The sequence below is a fragment of the Anas platyrhynchos genome, chromosome 5 (assembly GCF_047663525.1).
Source record: "Anas platyrhynchos isolate ZD024472 breed Pekin duck chromosome 5, IASCAAS_PekinDuck_T2T, whole genome shotgun sequence".
Classification (NCBI taxonomy): domain Eukaryota; kingdom Metazoa; phylum Chordata; class Aves; order Anseriformes; family Anatidae; genus Anas; species Anas platyrhynchos.
In genome coordinates, this window is record NC_092591.1 from 26,020,234 (window position 1) to 26,044,205 (window position 23,972).

The 23,972-nt window shown below is 37.3% G+C and overlaps 1 long non-coding RNA gene across 2 annotated transcripts in view; it reads right to left on the bottom strand.

The window, feature by feature from the left end:
* Nucleotides 1-4,500: 4,500 nt before the first annotated feature.
* LOC101789831 (uncharacterized) overlaps nucleotides 4,501-23,972 on the bottom strand; it is a 72,571-nt gene continuing 53,099 nt past the window's right edge. For both annotated transcript variants that reach the window (XR_005266433.2, XR_005266434.2), the window contains 3 exons: nucleotides 18,420-19,884; nucleotides 9,030-9,141; nucleotides 4,501-6,431 (listed from right to left, as the gene is read on the bottom strand). This is a non-coding gene — a long non-coding RNA (uncharacterized lncRNA). The remainder of the gene's footprint in view (nucleotides 6,432-9,029; nucleotides 9,142-18,419; nucleotides 19,885-23,972) is intronic.

The following is a 23,972-nucleotide window of genomic DNA, read 5'->3' on the forward strand; positions in this document are numbered from 1 at the left end:
ATGAGGACTATTGATAGATGACTCACAATTTAGCTAAATTCAATAAACCACATACTGTGCCTGTCCCAGTAGGTGACTCATGCATTTTGTATTTCAAGTATCAAATGTTTGCCAAAAACAGTATTTAAAAAAGTAGGAAAATTGTTCAAAAGGGCTTGTGAATAGGTTGGGACTACCCACAGGCAGCTCTTACTTGTGTTCTGACCACTTACGTGGGATTTCACGGCACTACGGCAGTATTCTGTGAGAAGGAGTGCTTAGCCACAGCAGCCCCACCTTACACACTTCACAGGCTTTTTTCCTCACATATATTGTACCTTCTTTAAATACACACACATTAGTATTTAATGTGATACTTTCTAACAGTTGTGTTTTAAAGAGAAAAGCCTGCAGGGTAAACATTTTCCCCACAGAGTTACTGCTCCGTAATTTTATACACATTTCCTAATTTTCCTAGCACTGTGCTTTGCCCTTCTAAAATCGACTGTAAAAAAGTAAAATAAAACAGCAGTCTCAAAAGAACTATTCAGCTGATCCCTGAATACTGTATAGTAGTATTTTAAACCAAACAAATCAATGTAGAAGTGGCAGAATTGCACCCAGAAGAAGGAAGCTTCAGTCGTGGTGTTGATGCCTTTTCACCATTTCAGCAGCCAGCAGGGTGGCGAAGGAGGCTACTACATGCTGGTGACTCACTCACTGGGTTAGCTTAGATTTTAGGCACTTTTCCAAAATCATTCATATAGACCTCAGAGTACATCTGCTTCTTATTTTTACCTTTGTGCAGGAGTTGCCTGGCCCCAGAATGTCATGCACTGCATATGCAAAACATCCTCGTGCCATAACCTCTTTTCTGAGGACAGTCATGTGGCCACACCAGTGCATGAGGAGGCACAGTCTTTTCACCAGGGCCAGGGAATTGTATGTGTTTACAGCAAGTGTGACTTAAGGCATCTGTTTTCTGGGTGACTTGGTCACTTGCTGAACAGGTAAAATATTGAGTGAAATATTTTTACATGCCCAGTCACTCCTTTAATTGGTGTCAAACAGTGCAGGTTCCTGTCCTCAATGCAAAAAGAGGTTAATGCTGACTTCAAGAACAGGGCTAGGAGGGCTACTAAGTTCCTGTCATTGTGAGGGTGAATGGTACCCTGTTCCCAGAATAATGCCCTGTTCTCCAATAGCCCTGGTCGTTGACAATAGGATTACACAGCATGAATTCAGGGGAACTATCACCACCTACATTTAACAGGGTGTGCGGAGAATCTTTTGTTTTTTTTTTTAAACATATCCTGCCAAAAGTCATACAGACTCATTCCATATTCACTTGGAAAAAAATAGGTAACAGTCTTTCATTACTGATCTTCTCTGCATCTTTTTTCTCATTATTTCTCTGGCACTTTCCCTGCTGAGCTGGCTCTTGCTCTGACTTAACTGAGTCCTTTCTGATCCCTGGAAGAAGCCGATACAGTGTCATCTGAAAGTAAATGAACTCAAAGTTCATGTTGACTAGGGATATATTAAGATGATGGAGTCACAACTTTCATATATGCAGAAATGGTAAAACTAGGCATAGTATTAAGCTCTGAACTTTAATTTTATTCATTAAAAACCAAGCATGAAGCATGTTTTATTCATTGTTTTGTCAACCACTTCACATTTTCACCCTGTTTTTCTTGTAAAAACTATCAAAAGATCTCCTGTGCAAAAGTATTGCAGGAAAACATTTGATCTATTTTAGTTTAATTTAATGAAATTTATCATCCAGAAAACAAGTAAGAGAGGGAGCATCAGTATGCCCAGACAATTCTCCAAAGGCCTTTAGCAATTGCTTTTTAAGAGGATCATTAGCTTCCTGCCTGTGAAATTACCCAAACTGATGTCTTTGTATTGACATGGGTACAAGTTATGCTATTTGAAGGAGATATTAAATTTTAAGCTGACAAAGGATACATACTTTGCTGGTAATACCAATTTGTCCAATTGTCCCACAATGGGAGTGAATGCATGCACACTATGGAAAATCTTAAACTGCATACAAAGATTATTTTTTGAAGACTAAAGCATTTATACAAATGGGAAATCATATTAGTTGTCAAATGATGACAGTTGTAATATTAACATTATTAACAAGGGGTGAGAGTATTGTTTTACAATCCATGCATCATGCTAGAAATGCTATTTAACATCAGAGACTCAATATTTATCAAGAGCATTTGATTTAATAATATCCAGTATAACAGTACTCCACAGTTTCCATTAGTTTGATTGAATGTTATATCTGTCTAAGCAAACCAAGCATTAGGCGCTTCAGTGAAAGTCACTTGTAATAGAGAAAAATATAATGCATGAATATTTCATTAGTAGATGAATACCCATCAAAACTTTCCTTGAAATGCTTGAAAGTACCTCCTGAATGTTTGCCAGTTATTTCATAAAACAGAGATGGTTGTAATGCTGCTGTTGAAACAGGAAAAATCTATTAGATCATTTAACATACTAAAACAATTATGGTATAATTATAAGGAACATAATTATATGTTCTTGATGTCTTTAATTGTGCAAGCCTCACTAATTAACATTAGAAATTCAATCAAAACAAATTATGCTTTAAAATTTAAGGATGAACTTAAAGAGAAAGATGGCATTTCCCAAGTCAAACAATTATAACTTTGAATTCCACCTGATAGCAGGCAAACTATTGATGTGCCTGTTGCAGACTCCTATCGTTCCATCTCCTGAATGTATTTATTCAGTGTATTTGGAGATACATATATACTCAAGTGACTTACCCTTATTTAAAGTTGTAATGTCAGTTTTACCTAAGCTAAAATCTGACAGAAGTTCTTGTAGCCTTTGCATTAAACTTTAAAGGAAGAGATACATACTGTGCCCTCTGCATTTTCTGTTTTTCTCATTTTCTCATTTTCTTTGATTTAACCAGAACAGAACTGCTGTAAAATGAAAATTTTGGCCATTTTTCACTGCCCTTTTCTCTTAAGCAGGTACACACATTCAAAGATCTGAGTACAAAACTTTCTGAGCACCAGTGCACCAGTCAGTTCCCGTAGGAGTCCAGTGCTATTTTAGAAACCATCAGGTATTCCAGGCATCCTAGGGCCTGCACCTGCTGGCATGGCCCTAAGTCAACTGAAGTCCACCATATCTCTCCAGGTACAAATTGCCTAGCTCTAGCTGAAGGTAGCTCCATTTTGGTTAGCTCAATTCCATGTTTTTGGCTGGCTAAGCACTTTGGAGTGAAAACTTCAAAATAAAATAAATAATAAAATAAAATAAAATAAAATAAAATAAAATAAAATAAAATAAAATAAAATAAAATAAAATAAATAAAATAAAATAAAATAAAATAAAATAAAATAAAATAAAATAAAATAAAATAAAATAAAATAAAAGCCTAGAATAGGCTTTGTAACATGGTTATAAACTAATTTATGACCTAATTTTATAACCTAATTTATAACATGGTTATAATCTAATTATTATACGTTCATCTTCAAAACAGTCTTCAGCTTTCAAGAGCCTTCACTGATAATTAAAACAGCTATTACTTTAGATCCAAGTATATTCCTAGAAAGGATTGAGTTTCCAGATCACATCAACCACAACAGTGATCAGTGGCAAAGAAAACTGGTGAATATTTTTCCACAGAATAATTGCATCAGAGTATTTGAATTGTCAGAAGAAAATTCAGACAACTAGACAACTCAGCATAATTTGAGTGATCAACACCTCCTTAGAGTGTCTCTCATTCTATCAGATGTTGAATGGGTATAATGGGATATGCTGGGAAATGACAGAAAATTGGCTGATTACCACAGAAACAAATTTGCCAAGGACTCCACATACCTGATGGCTTTTTATTTCAGGTGCTGAACAATTGTTTCATGGAACCAAAAATGATGGGATGTCATGATCCTCCATATAAGCTCATGAAACAACAATGTAATGCCTTCAGTGTTATATGATATCACAGTTGTGGTAAGACTGTTTGGAATGTTTATATCCCTTCAGTACTCAATATTTCTTGGTGTGGCAGGAGTATGGAGAACCATTTGCTCCTTTAGATGCTTTTTCTAATATTTTCACTGCTGCACTGCACTGCATTACCATACCCTACTGTACCATACCCTACCCTACACTTCCTTCTGTAATTTAGTAGGCTTAACTTTTTAAAACAATTTCTATACATATTTTATCTCAACATAGTCAGCACTGCAATAATGTAGATTTCTGTTCATTTATTTTAGATCATAAATATGTTAATAAAAACTGTCAAAATAATAAAGTTGTTTTGTTTTTTTTCCTTTAGTGATGATTATAATAACATATAAATAATATATATATATGTATGTATATATATATATATAAAGCCTAGTATCTTCTTTCTTCCTTTAAAGAAAGAATAGTCAAAACGCCTCTGTGGCACTGCCATGTATTTTGCTGGTGTTTTGAATGGTAGCACACAGAGATAGATAGATAAATAAATAAATAAATAGTAATAAATAGTAATAATAATAATATCTACATCCATTTCACTTTGAAACAAATGATTACAGAGCAGCTGATTACAATTGGAGAGAAGATGTAGAAAGGCAAAATGCCAGTAGTAGCAATTGGAGTGAATTAACTGGGGTGCTCAGACATGCTCTCAAGAAATGGATTGACTCACAGAAGGAGTTTTAGTGGTGTGAAAACTTGCATCACGTTTCTTCAGCATACAGAAAAGCAATCTACCTGATTTTCCTGGAAGTAGCAAAGCAATCAGATATTTTAGCAGTCTATTGCCTGCTAAGAGATGGGGAACCATGGAAAGCACAGAAACGGGAGGAAAAATATTCAGAAGCATCTTTAATATCCACCAATACATTACCAATAAAAATACTTATTTCTTGGCACTTTTGTCTTAGAACTGAAACTTTCCTTCAATTTAAGTGATTTTTACAAAATAGTTTTTGAAGAAAATGCATCCCTATTCTTAATGAGATTATTAATAGCAAAGGGAAAATTAGAGGCTCTGAATGTTTCTTTTATTTTTCATTGCTCATGCAAATCTGGCTGTACCTTTGTCCTTAGATACAAAGTTATTGATGTCTTGTTAAAGTAATGCACCACAGCAGAAGAAAATAATCTTCTTTAACATATTCCATCCAGTGATCTGGCAGAAAATAACAACAACAACAACACTAGATTCCCTCCAGGATAAGTTTATTTCATTCACAAATTGTCTTACTTGCTAAGTAGCTTTTTATCAATGATATGTATTCACAAAAATTAGTGATGTGAAAAATAGCAAGAATATAATTTGCTATACTAAAATAGAGCATTTACCCTGTAACTGTCATTCAGATCAGACAACAAAAGGAAAGACACACTAAATTAATCAAGAAAACACAGTGTTGTAACTTTATGATCAAGGTCACCAACTTAGAAAATCGGTTGTTAAATACTCACAGCAGTTAATTCTCACAGTTTGAGAGGAAGCTAGTGCTGCCTTGAAACAAGGGCAAAGTCATTACCCATTGGGCTTAAATAAATGGCATGGAAGCCTCCCAGAGTAAATATATTTTCGTGCGTATTCACTTATGAACTGTAGCTGAAGGTGCATTATAAAACTCTGTAAAGAGGTGGAAAATAGTAATAGAACCAAAGGCCAAAAAGTGAACTGTTCAAGCTGGAAGGTGCAAGTAGTGTTGAAACTTGACTGCCATCAGATACGATAACCTGTCTCTAAAGGAAAAATAAGAGCACAAAATCTGTGGGCTCTGTTATTCCATATCACTTTTTTTCAATTCTTCCTCAAAAGGAAAAAAATAACAAACAAACAAATAAACAACAAAAAAAGGATATTTCGAGTTTGTTTTCATGGTTTCTTGGGCAAAAACAGATTTCAAAACAACACTTGCAATTAAGTGAATTCTGACATGCCCACCTGGAGGACATCCCAGTTCCCACCAGTAACGCAGTCCTTACCTTTGTAATTAACAGAACAAGAAGCTGAAGCACTAGAACTTCGTTTGCTTTGCTAACAAAAACACTAGTGCTCCCTTTGCCTCGCTTATTTTGGCTCTTGTTTCTTGCATTTAATCCTTTCATCCTCTCTACCTCTTCTGCAGTTTTCTGGCATCTTCTGCAGTTTTTCCTCTTGCCTTGTGTGCAGTCTCTGAAATAGAAACATGGGCTCTACAATGACACCGAGAAACCTCCATGGGCCTCTTGACTCCGCAGCAACTTCAAACCACAGGATTCCTGCTTGAAGGGTCTTTGAAGGCTGCTGGATGGGGTGTGTGTGTGTGTGTGTTTTTTGACACAGTGCAAAGCAGTTTGTCTTTCCTGTTTCCATCTGCTATACAGGTGTTGATATTATTTTATTTATCTCGATGAACAGCAAATTTGTAAACAGTTTGGAGAGGCTGGAAGGAAACAAGTATAATCAGAACAGTGGCATTCATCTGGGGCTGGATCCTAGGAAAGGCTGACTTTCTTACTTCACTTTGACTACTGAAAGCTGACAGCACCCAGCACATTAGACTAGTAAGCCATAAACTGTTATTTTTGCACCAAGTTTTTTGATATAAATGTCTCACTTACTTACTCCAGGAATGCAAAGCTGTTTCAGTGAGTGCTTTGTCCTCATAATCTTTCTGCTTGGAAATGAAATCACACATGTTAAGCAAATCCCATCTTGTATATAGATATTATTATAGGGACAGAAGACTGCAAAAATCCGGAAAGATTTGTAAAACCTTTAAAAGACATTCACTTTGATGTGAATGTCTTTTAAAGTATGAACAAACTTGCAAAGATCTCAGTAAATTAATTCTGCAGAAAGTATAGCCACACAAAAATGAAAAATAAAATTAAATAAAGACACTATTAATAGGAAGCTTTGTTCTTTTAAATCTCAATTATCCATCTGGGAATCCAAATAAGTAATCAGAAAATTTTGTCAAAATGGGTCAGACTTTTAATATCAAAAATGTACTGAAGAATGAAAAGTATTAGATTTTCTGCAAATACTTTAGAAGAATGAGTGTGTTTGAAAGATTATTCGCACACAGTACATGACCAAAAATAGAAGCCAAAAGCAAATAAATAAATAAATAAATAAGTTAAATAATTTTGTGGCAAATTCAAATTTGTTTTGGCATGTTAGATAGATGTTAGAAGTGTTAGCCTGAATTTTCTTTTTTATACCATAAAACTTTATGGAACTGGAACTGATCTTGGTCCAGCATCTGCAGGTTTTTTGGTATGGGGTTTTGAATATCATTTATCTGTCACATAGGTAAGACCCTTTTGAGCTAAAGCCCAAAGAAAACCAATTTCATTTCATCAGTGCCAGGAAACTTAAAGATCATGAAGTTCAGCTGGTGCAGGATCTATAAAGTCTATCATTAGCTCCTATGGAGCTGACAAGCCTGATGAATAGAGCTTTAAGTGATCAGTCTTATTTATTCCTTATCATTATTGCGAACAAACAAACAAACAAACAAACAAAAAGACCAAATGAAAAGAGAAATTCTACATAAAATAGAGCAGATGGTACTTCAGGCCTAGTTTTATTTTTAGCCAAATGGAGAATACCATTAGTTAGTTTAGTGTTAGTTTGCTATTAGACAAAAAAAATGTTTTCAGTTCCTAGACAAAATGGTCTCATCCTTTGCAGAAAGACAGATAATTCTCTGAAGCACAGTATATTCCAGTAGTTTCACTTTTTTTCCTGTTTCATATCTCAAATCTTCTTTGCTTAAGTGAAAATGGGGCAAGCTTTCACTAGAAGCAGGTTCTTTAGTGTCCACACTAAACACAGTGTCCACATCAGTGTTTAATCTCCTTTTGAAAACAATTATTTCATAAAATAGTTTCCAAGGTGCAGGGTCTCAAAACTGCATAGGGTGCCCTGTAAGCCTTCCCAAAACATAGTCCCATTCATCTGAACACAAAATATTTTTGTTATTTTTTCTGAATTTCCTCTTTGATGTTTCAAACTCCTCACAACTCTCTCTTTCCTCAGTAGGACTTGCACATGCAGATCAACCTTGGCCTCAGAGAGGAATCACCCAGAACAAAATCCCCATCAAATGCTTGAGCCTTTCTGCACTGAGGACATTGTAGAAAGGCAAGCACCCAGTTTGTCCTTCGCTGTTCTGCGGACATAAGTCTTTTCTCCTACAATAGAATTGTGCTGATAGATGTCAAGGTCCATCTTCGAGCACAGTGTAACAAATATTTTCCTGAGGGCAGAAGGTAAAAATTCACCCTTCAGTAACAGCTTATAGTAATTTTGCTGTTCTGCATAGCATAACTATTTTGTGGGGTATTTAGTCAGTTATTGTGGTACTGTTAGCCTTCTTTAAAAAAAGACCACCCTGCAGCTGCTTGATAGTGTGCTCTCAGCTAGGATGCTCTGAAAGGTCTAGTCCGCTGCAAATACAGAAGCAAAGGATTCCCTTAAACCCTTGCTGAAGGTGGTTTACGCTGATCCATTTCACTGTGCATTGCAACACCAACATAATCACTTACCATTTCCCAACTAGCAGGCCGACAGAGTTGGACATGTTAACATAAGAGTCTGAATGTGCCCTAAGAGTGCCAATGTGTCAGCTCAATCAGCTGATGTCAGCATGCTGCTAAGAATCGTATTTATTCATTCATTATATCCCGAGCTGCACATAAAGCAATTAAAATTCCATTACAGAGAACATAGAACAAGTAAATTTTTTAAATCTTCATTGTGGTGATTAGAAATTTAACAGAGAATGAGTATTGTTGATTCCAGAAGTCTTTTTTTCCCTCAGAAAACAGCCTTAAGGTAGTGGAGGTCACATTTTAGATCTAAAATATGGAGATAATGAGACTCGTCTCTTTTGTACAGCGCTTTAAAATCTCCTGATGAAAAGTGCTATATAAGAACTCGATATTATTTTGATTAATGCTCATAATCACCATCTCGTCAGTACTTTTTCCCCTTCTGACCTTGTAGTTTCCATGTAGTAAAAGGCACTTACCTCACTGCTTGATCAAGCTCTTAAGACAGCTCAGGCAGCAGGTTTATGCCTCCTTTCCAGGAGGTGGATTCAAGAATCTACCTAGGTGGCTTGATAAAAGGAATGGGATGCTCTGAGGGGAAAAGAAAGAAAAAAGAAAAAAAAATAATAAAAATAAAAACACTACAAATTCTTGTTTATCCCCCCAAAGTTTTTCATCTCCTAACTCTCAGACTTTTTTCTCCTTGGCTCACCGTCTCTTTGCAAAGGACATTCATGAAAATCATCTTAAGGGATTTTTTTTGAGAGGGGATACATTAAGGATAGTATTTTAGCAATGAGGAGACCTCTCTTTCAGCAGTGCTTATTCCAATACAGCAATTTCAGGTTTGGGGGCAAAGACTGCATATCTCTCCACAGGATTTTGGCCAGATGGTACCAGAGTTATTCTACACAAACAGCTGAGATGCAGCTCCATCAGATATAGGATTTAGAAAGTACTGTAAAAGAGAATTCAGATTTTTAGAAGTTGTGTAAATTACACATTTTTTTTCCTTCAGGAAATGGATATCAAGAGTTGGAGGGGGGGAGGAGGTAAAGTAGGGACTAATCTATCCTTGCAGATTAACCAAATATTGTTCTATGAACTTATTTCATTTATGTCGCAATGTTTGTTTCTATGTCTCTAGGTACCATTTCTCCTTACAAAATAGAATAGATCAGAATGTATTGAATAAACACTTGATGACACTGTAAATAGTATAGTTGAGCAAGGCCAATTTGATAAAAGAAAGCGACGTTCATTAATTTTAACTTTCTGTTAGTTCATGCCTTGCTACTACAAGTAGCATGTGTTTGCATTCAAGGTAATGTGACTGACTTGTGAATGCCAGTTTCCTAAGTTCAGGCAGAAAGGAATTTATTACATATTTTGAATGAGCAGAGGTCAATATTTCCAAGCTAGAATGTAGGCATTGTTCTAGCAGACTCCCTACCTGTGATACTGATGCACAGGTCATGCAGTTGTATCCAAAACTCTAAGGCAAAACAGTAAAAATAAATATTTGAAAGCATGGAAACAAAGAAGGAAGAACAGATAGTCACCAGAGAAATAAAAATATTTTTTCTGTGTTGTAATCAAAATTTTCTTTCTGAAAAAATAAAATTAATTTTCTAAGATACTGAAACTACATGGTATTTTAGGCATTAACAAGCACATGATCTACATTTTTCATAAAACTATAACAATCTATAAGGATTTTAAACAGTGCACTGGAATCTGCAAAGCCATCCCTGGTGCTGCTTGAAGTTTAAGCAAGGATAACGCAGGTATTACTGGAAGAAACTAGGGAATTGGGAGAAATGACCACAGTGGTTAAAGTTTTGTATCTAAAAGAGAAATACCCAAACTAAGGCAGGAATTAAAAAACCTCTAAACAGCAGTAGTTACTGAACTATTGCTTCGGAAAGAGGCAGGGAGTTTATGAAAAATCTTAAATGAATAAATATATTTTCATTCTTAAAAATAAATAAATAAATAAATAACTCCCTTGCAGTAAATATTTAAAGATATGTGTGGGATATTGTAGAGGAACTGTCAATAATGCCACCAGAGTTTGGTCTTTGGAAAAATTCAGCATTCAACACATTTCATAAGCCAAATATTCACATTAAAATATTTTCATTTTCTTGGCAGCCACAGGTAGGTGATCAACCCTTTTCCATGCAAAATCAGCCTTTGCTCCATACAGACTCAGATGTCTCTCCCAAATAACCTTGGATCGTATTATTTTTGAATTTCTTTGTACATTTCCCTCTTTGCTGTGCTGAATTAGTTGTGTTTATTTTTACCTCACTCTGCCAGCTGCACAGATACCACTAGCTGTGAGACAAAAACCTTCACAGCTGGAAACAAACTAAAATAGTCACTGGGATGATGCCACAGAAACACAGCATCAATTAGCAACGGGAGCAGCTGTTGCAGCAAGCAAGGGCCTTCCTGTGTGTGGTTTGCTCCCTTGTTTTGCATCAGATGACACCACTCCCGAGCAGGAGGCAGTCATTGCACACGTGCTGCACCACACTCATTCCAGCACAGAGGGCCAAAGCCTTTGGAGGCACTGACAGGTGAAATAATACATATTTTGAATCTCGTAAGTAGTTCACATGTTTTTTTGCTGGACCAAATATTCCTGAGCAGCTTTCCCTCTGAGGATTAAAGCATGGTGAGCCCTTAGTTACCCATTAGCTGCCTTGGTTTTGGGTGGCCCAGATTTGTGAGAGTTCTCCATCATCTCAGTTACAGTATTCCAAGGATGGTCTGTACCACAGAGACCTCAAAAGCCACTAATGATACTGTAAAGGAGTGTGGTACCTACATATGCTCATCTTTCAACCTGTAGCAAGGATATGGGCTGAGCCTTCTGTTACTGCCCCATGCTTTCATGGAGGGAGACACAAGGAGAAAAAGACACAAAGAGGGAATGGATGAGGGGAAGAGAAAGAGAAGGAGGGAAAAAAGGGGGGGGGGGGGGAGGGGGGGGGGCAGAATGGAGAGATCAGAGAAAAGATAAAGAGAAATAAGAGAAAAGGTTCTCATTAAACTCAGGTTGTAAATTATGGGCCAGATAATAAGCCTGCTTCATTAAATTAGTGTTGTTAAACCCAATACAATTAGCCTCCCTGCATTTTGTGTGTATGCAGGTTCAGATCCTAAGTAGGTTGTTCCGTCAGGAATCCAAGATACCGTCACGCATCAATCTACAGTAATCCTGCTGTGGATCACGAACAGAATTACTTGAAATATCTTAACTTCCCCTGGCAGGTCTCTCTAAATGAGAAAACGTATAGGACTATTGTGTACAAGGCATCTGGAGGGAACCATGAAATGAAATGCAATGAAATAAGCTTCTCAGGGACAAGCTGCAGCTTGGAAACATGTAGAGATTTCAGTGCCGTAGAGGAAGAATGCTTTGTAGGTGGGATTTTGGTGGACAAGTGAATGAGACACATCCCCTTAAGTCTCTCAAACTCTTCTGCCTACCATTTCTCAACATGCAAAATTAAGCATAAAAAATTATACAGGATTTCAGTATGTCTTTAAGAAACACAGAGTATAGAAAAATTAAGGAAATATTCAGCCATGTTTTCTGTGAATACTTTGAAATAGCAGGATCACAAAATACAACACCATTATGAGGTGAGGTTTTTTATCTTTGAATTTAATTGAGGGCATTTAATTCATAACACAGTCATCTGTACAGAATTAAGCTTCAAATTAACAGAGGTTTAGTAGTTTTAAATGATTCTTTAAAGGAAATTAGCAATGAAGACACAAACCTTTCCGAGGTGAATCACCAGGGAGATACAAAGTGAGGCATTTAATCTCAGGTCACAATGAGACAGTTCCCCAAGAGAACCAGTTACATCTCTCAAAAAGAGACAAAGAACATGATGTATATATGTGTGTGTGTGTGTGTTGTTTTTTTTTTTTCCCTTAGAAAGCATTCCTGCAGCCTCCAAAAAAGCCCATGCCAGACTTGGAGAAATGTGTTTTCCATTCCTGTTTAGTTCCTCCAATGTTTTAAAACCCTGGCAAAAACATTAATTACCTCACCATAACTGTTTCACAGACCGTAATTTGGGTATACAACATTGATCACAGAGAGGACTGGACAAAGCCTAAATGGCAGAATTTATCTTCTTAACTTCCTAAAAGTAGTCTGGGAAACTCAGCCATAATTTGCTCAGGTTCTCAATGCTTAAACCTTCAAGATGAAGGTTCCCCTAAACCTGTAAAAAAAGTGTCCTAGGTACTGAAACATACCATGTCTTTGCTGAACCACCTGTGTACTCATTTCCTGCCTAAGACTGCCTGAGGTACTCATGCTTCTTTCTCTGCAGAGCCCAGTATGGTGGCAATACCTTTGTTTCCAGGCATTGCTCCCAGCACCAGGCTGCTCAATAAAGAGCAGCCATCATCATCCTCTCATTTCAGTGAAAGAGTGATGTGACATCCTCGGATCAGGATGGGGTGTCATTGAGTCAGGCTGCCCAGCTGAAGCAAGAGGGCATGTCTATCACCATGTCCTTGGCATTTGTTACCAGCTGGGGTAGGTGTCTTGGCACTCGATGCGTTGGTTGCTGTGAACCTGTGGCCCTCATGCATGATGGGCTTAAATCAAACTGCAGCCCAGTGACAGTCTCTGATGATAAGCAAATAGCAGAAGAGCATTAGAGACCAAATCAATCCATCAGGGTGATCATTTTCGGGTTGTGATGAAGGCATATCAGTGCAGCAGGGCAGGAGCACCACTGCCAGTGCTGCTTGCACTGCGCATGGTCTGTGAGTGAACTTAAGGCCTCTGTTCCCTGGGCTGTCAGTGCAGGGCCTTTCACAAACACTAACTTCACATAAAAATGCTGTAAAGTTTTATTAGGGAAAAAAACACCCTCTAAACTGTTGGCTCAATTCTCCACTGAAGGGAACCTTTCTGCTTGAGCAGTCAAAAGCACTCACCGCCAGACAAAAGTACATTGGAAGAGTTTAACAGAAACTGGCACTGAACTAAACAGTAACTTCCACACGCCAAGTGTCACTAGTTCCTACCTTTTATTATAAATCAGGTGTGCCCATGTATTTTCAAAACTGAAAACAACAGTCAGTGAGTTATGCCTGAGTTCATGATCAACTCTCACACAGCCAATTCTTTATATAGCACCATATATTATGTGAAACGGCTCTCAAGAGCTTAGCAAATTAAACTAAGCGTTGTTACATTGCTCCAAATGCTCTCAGCATGGTTCTTTTCTTTTTTTTTTTCCAGAGAAATAACATGGGATTTTAACTATTATAGCTTGAGATAAAATGAGAAGAACAGCACTTACTCTTTTCTTCTCCACATTTTCTATTACCACAGAACAGATAATGCATCAGCAGAATGCCATAAGAAACATTTCCAAAGATACATAAGTGCCTCTGGAGCCTTAGCTTGTTGGGCTTTAATGGTTAACTCCACAAATGTAATCATGGCCTAAACACATACAAAGATAGATAGATAGACAGACAAACAGGTAGATAAAGGCATTTAAGAGCCTAAGAATCTAATTTGAACTGATTTTCTGCTGAAAATCCCAGACAAACAGTACCAAAATAAAGTGAACATCCTATGCATTTTTGATAAATCAAAATAAAGAGCTTAAATGCACTTTCACACTATGTATCATTAAGAAGTTGCCTCCATGAGTTAGATTCAAGAGGAGAATCTAGGCATCTCAATGCCACTATAGGCACCCAAATCACAAATTCAGATCCTCAGAGCCTTCTCAAGTTTCCACAAGTGAAATCTCCCAGGAGACCAAGTTCTGCACTAGGAATGAGCAGAAGTGTTCAGGTCCTGAACGCACTTGGGAACGCAGTGTTTTTCCCAAACTTCAACCAACCAACATTCCCAAACAAGTCTTTCTACCACCTGCCTGATCTTCAGGAGCTGTCATGTTAGATGTACCTCAAGCACGTCTAATCTTGGGCAAATCGCAGCCAAGTGGAGAAGACATCCATTCCTTGCTCATCCCAGTCACTAGTAGAAGTATTTCCGTGGGATGCAGGATCAAATTCCCCTTGAACGGTTCTCCACGTGGGTGTCTTCACTATTAAACTGCAGGTTGTCAAAACTGTTGTTTTTTAGAAGGAAACCTCACGCTTCGTACACACTGATGGATTTACAGCATTGCAGAGAAGGGGGTCACTCTCTCTCCAAGCTAACTTTGGTGGAGAGGTGAGAGGAAATTCAGTAAGGGACAAGGCAGAATACTCAGCTGACAGTATGAGATGTGTACTCACGACCCCAGTACTCCTCATTATTTCTTCCCATGGGCAATCTATGTATTTCTCATCTGTCCCCTGCTCTCTCAGATCACTGAGTGTGCAATCAGAGATGTGAGTCCAGTGTGTGACAAGACCTCTGGAAGTTGTATGCTGCCTTGCAGAGCCTCTTTTGTCACCCTAAGCTGAGCTGTTTAAGGAACTCTCTAGTTTTAGAGCACCTAACAGCCACTTATTTGATTTTCAGCTAGTTGATTAAATTTATCACTTTCAATGAATGGGGCTCACATGTCCACATAACTTCAGAGACACAGCTGATTTTGAAACTGTGGGTTAGGGTCCTATATCATTAAGATACCTTATGAAATTTTATCAAATATGATATTCCTCAATATTTGCAAAAGACTGAAGCAGCTAGAGATTAAAAAAAATGGTCCTCATTAAAATGCTGTGAGAGATCACTCTGCTCCTGCACCAAAAACTGTAAAATAGATTATGTAACATAAGGACAAACTATAATTGGATGAAGTGAGACTAAAAAATTGCAGGTTTGTGTTCTCCCTAATATTAATTCTCTGCCAAAGCACTTCATTAAATCTCAGTTACAGGTCAGAGTTGCACCATGAAATAGTAGGATATGTTAAATAATTATGTAGTAAGCATGGGTCTATATTGCCTCACTTCACTTCATGAAAAAAGTAAATGTGATTTTGTGAGGCAAAAATTCCATATCCACCAGACATTTATAGATCAGGCGAAGGAAATACATTTGGTTGAAGGATCCCCTGGTGTTCTTCCTCCATAAAGTATTTTCTCAGGTTACCTATGAAATCAGTGAAGCAGTGGCACAGCTGTTACTAAAACATGCAGCTAAAAATTTTTAAATGAAGGAAAACGCATGCTTTGTTTCTTCACAGCCTAGATTAAAAACATTCGATAATTCTTTTGTGTTTTCAGTAATTTGACCAGGAAGAATCAGTTGAGCAGTGTAAAGTAATGGGAAAGCAGGGAATATGTGAGTCTGTAAGGCCAAGTGCTGTACCTAATTCTTCCCCAATGCATGGGAACAGCTAACGCAGAGGAAGTGCAGTCATACCATGCAATATACTCCTTCAATATAAGGAAGACTAAGATACTGGGCCCAAACCTGTGTTCTTAACAGAGCAAAGCTTCCCAAGTCAGGGGCATTTTTGGTTTCCTCTTTGGCCTGTTTGAGTCTGTTGAGTTCTACCTGTCTTGGCAAGACATTCTCCACAGCATTCAGAGCTGTTTTGTTTTTTTCAAAGTGCAAACTTTGTTGTGTTTTTTTTTTTTTTCATTAAACAGTTCTGAAGTTCAAACCGCACTATCATATGGAATTTATGACAATGCTTTTTCAAATTTAATTTAGTAAAATTAAATTGGTGGTATTATTTAGAGATGGTTTCATTCAGCCTTTCTGCTACTGAGTGCTCAGACTGGATAATTGGCTACCTTATACATGCATAGTCGTAAGTGAAGCTTAAAACGTGGTCCTTTACCCTAAGCATAATTTGGAGGAAAAAGCATCCTAGACAGATGTCTACTCCATGGTTTATAAGAGTATGTGATACCATCCGCACTTTTCACAGCTAAACCCTTGAAAACTGGGAGATTGACAAAGGGACCCAAACGTGAAGAGCATTCATTAAAAGATGTAAATAGCCAAGATCCGTGCTGTTTTGTTTCAATCTTCTTTATCCTGTTGAAAACAGGAAAGCCTCCTGTCATGCAGGCTCAGGGATTTTCAGGGCCCAATAAAGGTTAGTGACATTTTCAATTCATGTTTGTTTTCATTCTTCTAATCATGAACCCTGTGTCAGCCTGAGAAACCAGCTGAGCTTAATCCATAACCTTTTACAAGTGAAACATTAACTCACAGCATGTTCTGTTGTCTTTTTAAAGCAATACAAAAGCAAAGGGAGAAAAAAAAAAGAGCCACAATATACATGATAAAACATAGCAGCAGCCAAATGTGAAGGTTACTTGAAAGCAGTTACACTTGTGGAAAACAGCATATTTTTTAGGTCATTAAATTCATCATGTTCAGATGTCATAACCACTGTTTATTTCACAGGAGGATTCAGGACTGTCACCATCAGAAGGTGGAAGGCAAAAATGTAGAAATAACCAATGAAACACAAGGCAGGAATTTTATCCCATGTCTTCATATATTACACAAATATTCTGATGCATTTTCATAACATAATTTTTGGTTGGTAATAACCATGGAGATAATATTTGACTAGTTTCTTCTCTTTCTTTCTACAGTTTAACTGTTCCCACTGATTTCCCCTCCAAGTTTCATTCAGCTGTGTGGACAGTGCTTTAGGTTTTTATGGCAATACCGTCTGGATTTTATACAAGGCAGACTGCTAGCCACATATGGCAACCCTCCTGCCCCACAGAGAGTGTGCAATGACGCACACAGAGCAAGCCTAGAGGGAAGAACAGGTCTGACTACAAAGCATACATACCCAAGGAAGGATAATTATTTCTCAAGCCTGTAAAAACCATTATGGAGAAATCCTGACCTCTCATATCTCTGTTGGATAACAAATACAATCGCACATGTATTAAGGAGGGTCTCAAGTCACAAACTTTTACTACCAAGAACAAGAAACCATGTTAGTTCTTAGAGAAAAATAAAGAAAGAGCAATCAGGAGCTATACAAAAACAAAACAGTGAGGCAGAAATTAAAGGGTTTCTGATTTCATGGAGACAAACATACTAAGGATGACAAGGGAAACCTAAAAAAAAAAAAAAAAAGCAGAATGTTGTTTGAATTAATGTATATGCTGCAGAGTGTTCCTGTGAAAAACAAAATTGGGATTAATGCAAAACTTAAACACTGGCTTGATGAACTATTACTCAAATATCTGAGGTTTTAAGGAGCACAAGCATGAGCTTACTCATCGTTAAAGAAGGTACATATATAAGTGACCCAGCATTGGAAATGCTTCAGCCAGAAGTTTTCCGTGATTAGACTTTAGAGAACACAATGAGAGGTAAAACTTCACGGAGCTGTGTACTCTCTAGTTCCTAGTGGGGGATAAGCACAGGTTGCATTATTTTCCTGAGAGATGACATTCATAGGAATAATTTTCCTTACCTGACCTCCTGTTTAGCTAGCACCTTTGGGATCTCTATTTCTATGTGATTGGGTTAGAAAAATAGGCTAAAAGTTATGCAGGAGAGGGAAGGATAAAAAGGGAGAGAAGACATAACTAAGAGGTAGGAAGACAGAAGTATACACAAACGCATGCAGTAGAACGGTGTAAGGACTATTTCCTTAGAAAACCAGGCTGAAAATACCCAGAGTGAGCTAGAGAAAGCTGATGTAGGGAACCAAAAAAAGGAAGGCTGAACTGTCCCAGGTGTTGCTCCACTGATTCTGCACCAAGACATGATGCTGTTTCCCTACCCAGGCTGGCTGTCCATGACATTTTGACAGTGCTTCTGAGCCTGCTGGCCAGCACTGCTTCGAGATCTCCTTGTCTACCTCAAGCCTATGAAAAATTAAGAAGCTGAAGCTAAGACTAATGGAGAGAGCAAAATATTACATTACCTGCTGCATGTTGCTCTCTTGCGCAGCAAAAGCTTTGTCATGGAGTGCAGGACCCACTGCCTGCAAGCAGGTCAGCAGGGACAGAAGTCACAGTATCTGCAAAATGCTTTTCCTTCTGGTTTGTCAGCTAGGGTTACTGGTTTTACTGGAAGTCACACTGCCACAGCCCATCCTTGACTCCTGAAGTAGAGCACAGGGAGAGACCAGAGCTCCAAGTCTTACTTAATTCTCTAGCCCGCTCCTGGGGCAACATAGCTACTTAGCCAGGGCAGAGTGTAGCATTACAATCAAGCTCAGAATGAATAAAAGGGGCTCGGGAGGATTAAAAAGGCTTTTATGGCTAGGGAAGTAACTACTAAAGAGAAAGAAAGTCCATTAACAGATGAGGGGATGAAATTAATGGCAACTCAAAAATGGGTGAGAAAATAGCCTTGCTAAATGAAAAGTAGAAGGAACAATAAGGAGCTAGAAGGTCCACTGAAAATAACCATTGGTTATCACATCTAAGACTCCACGTTAAATATTTCATTTATCCTCATGTATTAAGAGAATTAGCTAACAAATTTATTCAATCACTGCTCACTATAACTTCGGTAAGTACATCTACATATTCATGCATGACTCATACCGATGTCATATCAAAGTTTCCAGGTGCTTTCTTAGATGGTATCTTTGTGGCCTTGCCCATCATCTACCCATCATCTGTCTGATCTTTAAGTTGTCTAGCCTCCCCTGTGTTATTCCACTGCTAGTGCTCCTGAAATTGCTTTCCTGATTTTTTTTTCTATCCATGTACAACTGTAAGTAAGATTGTCAGCTTTTTTTTCTTTTTCATAGAAATATTTTATCCATAAATAAATAGAAATATTTTATCTTTACTACTTATGTCAGTGTATGTGCTTGTTGAATCTCTGCATCTTAAGCATGTGAGGTGGAAAGTCAAATGTCAAATGCTTTCTAAATAATATATAAACTGTGCAATTAGTAGGCAATTGTGGTTTTTAGGTGATGTGGTTTCAGCACTGTGGATGTATCACCCTTCTCAGACTCAAGCTTTCTGTAGGATGCTGATATTTCTAGTTTTTGCTTCCTTTGATCCTGTGTTACAAGGAAATTAATTTTATTTGGAAGTGGTATCAATGAGATAACTCTTATGTCCACTTTCTCTGATACAAATAGAAGAAGTCGACACATTCAGTTGTATGGTCAGTTTCTAAACATTCATACACAATTGCAGGTTTTCTACAAGATGAATATGGCAGCTGCCAGTCAAATTTTGCAGTTTTGCCGAGGCATCATCTTCCTGTAGTGATTTTCCAAGCTGCATTTTCAGATTAGCATGCAACACATCCCTAGTAAAACTGATGGCCCAGATGTTTTTCTGTGTTTCTGCCATCCCATATTGTGAGTAGGTCTTTTAAATGGCATCTGGTCATTCCACACAGATGTTCAATTGTAGTAGTTTCTAAAGAAAAGAAAGAAAAAAGGGAAAAAGGGAAAATATATATATATACATATATATATATATATATAAAGAAAATAAAAGAGGAAAAAAGAAAAGCCCCGACAGACACCTGGGCAAATTTACATGGACTTCTCAAGCCACCGTTTCTCACTTACCACATCTCTGCTGTCACTGAGAAGCATGCTGGAGCTAGCAAGAGTGGTATATCTGTACTACGTGATATTCACTGCCTCACTCTCTATTTGCCAAATCCAAATTACACTAATTCAAAATCCCTCTGTACCTGTCCCCTGGGAACACAGCCACATGTTTCAGGCTGTGCTTCAGGCAGGACCTGAGCCCAAAGTCATGAGGCGCTCTCACTAGTCAGCACAAGGTGGGGGTCGGAGCCGATGGGTATCCTTGATCTTTAGCATACCATTTATTTCATTACATCTAATTTGGTTGATATTATCAACATTATTACACTGATAGTTGTTTCAACTCAGACTAATTTAATTGATAGAATTCTCTGTCCTTGCTATTATATGAGACAATTAGCTCTCATTAGTTCACATTTCACTCATTTTCCACTGACTGATTGCACTACAGACTGATACTTGCTAATATCAATATGTAATGCAATCAGTCAGAGGAAGTGTTGGTACAGTATCTCTAAAAACTATCACACTTATCATTCTGATTGTCTTCGAAGTACCAATATTTTCCTATAACTTAATGGTTTCATAATGTAATATTTTGTATTAATAACAATCTCTTTAAGGTCACACAGTTAATCACATATGGATTAAACAGCAGTTAACTAATGAGGACAGCAACTTATTAATAAATTGCAGATGATACATTTCCGTTACTCAGTGTAACCTTTAAAGAGCAGAGCTAAGACTGAGGGCTGACTTAAAGACTTTTTGCCTCCCTTTTCCTATCTCTTCTTGAGGTTTTTTTTCATGAATTCTAAGCTTTTTTTGTAAGCTATTGTCACAGTCCTGCTGTAACCATATGGGGAGCTTTAGCAAAGCAAGAACATGCAGCTGATGCTTTGATAGAAAAGGTGAAGAGGTTACTTGAATTGTACTACAGTTAATTTGTCCTTTAAGCACCTACAGCGGGGAGTCTATAATGGTAAGAACTGAAGCACAGAGATTTGTCTATCAGATTATTACGTCAGAAATGCTAAAGATTCAAAGGAAAGAAAAGGGCAAAAGGCTTTTTGTATCCAATTTAATATAATCCACTGAGCTTTCACCAAGGCCCATCCGTAAATGCACCAGCAGTTTACTCAGAAAATTGCATGCCTAAATTTCTCTTCTTAAACATTTGTATACCACTACTCACTGGCATGAATTTGTAGTTGTGTTTATAAACAATAAACTTCCAGTCCTTACATTTTCATGAAGCATGAAATCCCTCAACATGCCAATATAGTACAGATCACTCTGTGAAAAATAATAGTCAAACACTCTCCAATGTGCTATTTGTTAAATCTCAGCTATTCAATAGCAAACACATTTAATCACCTCTACAGTTAGTCTGAAACAGGCTCATAATCTTTAGAAGGAAACAACCGATGTGGGAAATATAAAAAAGCATAAAATACATGGTTTGTAGTTTAGGACTTTAAAAATTCCCAACAATCATATTTTAAAGAGTAAATCCAAATTAGTCTTAAAGAGTAAATCCAAATTAGTCTTGCTATGCTAAATTTGATGCTGAATAATGACAGAGGACATTTAAATACCATAGTTACTATAATAATCCCTGTTTGAATCATGGCTTCCATGAACTGGGCTAAGCCTTCAGACAGAAACTAATTGCTACAAACACTAATTTTCAAATCCCTTTTGTTTCCTATTGCAGGCACCTCTGGATGCAGAAGGTACCCAATTAGTAGAATTCATGGTTCTGATTGTGCATTGTGGGGCTAGTATAAACACTGCTGATTACTATTCCACTGTAATGGTTGATTTTTATTTATTTTTTTTTCTGATTGCTTAATAGGGCCATCTATTCTGCATCAGGCACTGGCAAGGCTGCTGGTGAAATCAGTTAGGTCACTTTTTCTGGTCATAGTAGCAGGAGGAGCCTTGTGATGGTAACAGATGACTAAAGGCGTAATTATAGGCTATTTAACCACATCTGTTTCCCCACTTAACATTGTTTGCTCAAGTTAGATGTAGTTAAATAAATCAAAAGGAAAATAATGGTGAAGACACTAAAAAATTACTATTACATGGGTAAAACTCTAGGGTTTGTTATAATTACAGAAAACAGAGTTTACAGTGATTTTTAAAAGGCACTAATTTATATTAGAGAGTTTCTATACACATACACTCTGGCTGGTTGCTGCTGATTTTATAGCCTATGTTATTTAAATACCTATTTGTACAGAAAAATTAGTTGAAACTAGAAAAAAAATGAAGATAACTATTATGTATTCAATTTAGCTGTATGTTCTTATCCAGTATAATAGTTATACGTCACATTTAGTAACTCTTTTAACTGTTTTGTAATTAAGAACAAATCCCCAAATCTCTCTGTGTTTCTCCAGCCATCCAGGGACACCATTTTTATCCTTTTTTTTTTTTCTACAGGTATATCCCTTGTTATCATCCCTTAATGTATTACTACTTCATAATCAAATATAGCACATAAGTACATTAAGTGTCATAAAAGTCCATGTTGCACACAGACATATCATCAAACCATCCAGTGCAGCAGGTACAGACATACCTCTATGCTTAGCCAACATCAGCACATGCTTTAAATGTCCACTGCAATATTTTATTATTTTTTTTTGTGCAGGAAAAATGTAGTCAAAATATGCACTAAATTATGTCAGATAAAGGCAAATAAATACTAGTGTGGTTTTTGGGTTGTTTTTGTTGTTGTTGTGGGTTTGAGTTGGTTGGTTTTGAACTAAGGAACTGAAGAATTAGAGCAAATATTGAACTTCTTTATGACAGCTGCCACCAGCAGGCAGATTTTTAGAGTTGTCCCTGAGAAAACTACTGTACTTGTCTGCATCCTCCATCAGTGTAAAACCCTCTGAAGAAACTGAAGTCTTTCTGATGAAGGCACATGTCCTTACATGTTCAGGCTATGAGTCCTAGTGTGACACCATCGTATGCTTTAAAATAACACGGCTTGACTCAGGGCAGTGGAGTTCCACATTCTTAAGTCTGATATGTCTATAGCCCTATTTTTATTTTTTCAATTTAGTTTTGTTTGTTTGTTTGTTTTTGGCAGACCGTTGGAAAGAGCTTGGAGTCTTATAGGGGAACTAGTTTGGTTTTTCAGGGTTCCAAATGCTCAGGGCTGCATTGGAAAATCATTTTGCCTAGATACATTGGATTGGAAAGATGTAGCTTTGTGTCCTCTAACATCCTCTAACATTTCTGACCATTAGAGGGAAAACAAAAACAAAACAAAACAAAAAACAGGAAACGAACTGTTCGAAAAGTAAAAATGTATTTGCAGAAAGATGAGTTAAATAAGCAGTACTATCTTAATTTCAAAGGTGTGGTGGAAAACAGTGTCCTTTCAAAACTAAATGTTCCAGGGTCGAATACAACAGGGGTGTGACGGGAGCTTTCATCAGATGCCAGTGTCAGGACAGGCAGAACCTGTTGACTAAATTAAATCTGTAGGAGCTATTGTTGACACCGGAGGTTCCTATTGTGTGAAATGATCGGGTGACAATTTTTGCTTGGTAACAAGTAGTTGTGACAATGCACATCCCTACTGTACATGCGCACTTGTACACATATGCTCACCTATGCATATATATCACTTAAGGTCAGGTGTGTGATTATGGAGGATTGAAAGATTCACTATTCTGCATGCTGTAAAAGCATCTGTACTTCAATTACACTGCTTGTTCCTGGGATTAGACTCCTCATTTTCATGAGACTCTCACTCAAGCAACGCATTCAAGACTGACCTTATTCATACTTCATCTATTTCCACACTCTGCACAAAGAAAATGAGGCCACTGTTCCTCTTATCATTACAGCCCCATTTCATGATTTTGTTTTCCTCTAAACTAATACAGTATCTTCCCTTCTAGCACATCTTCCTCTCAGCTCTCC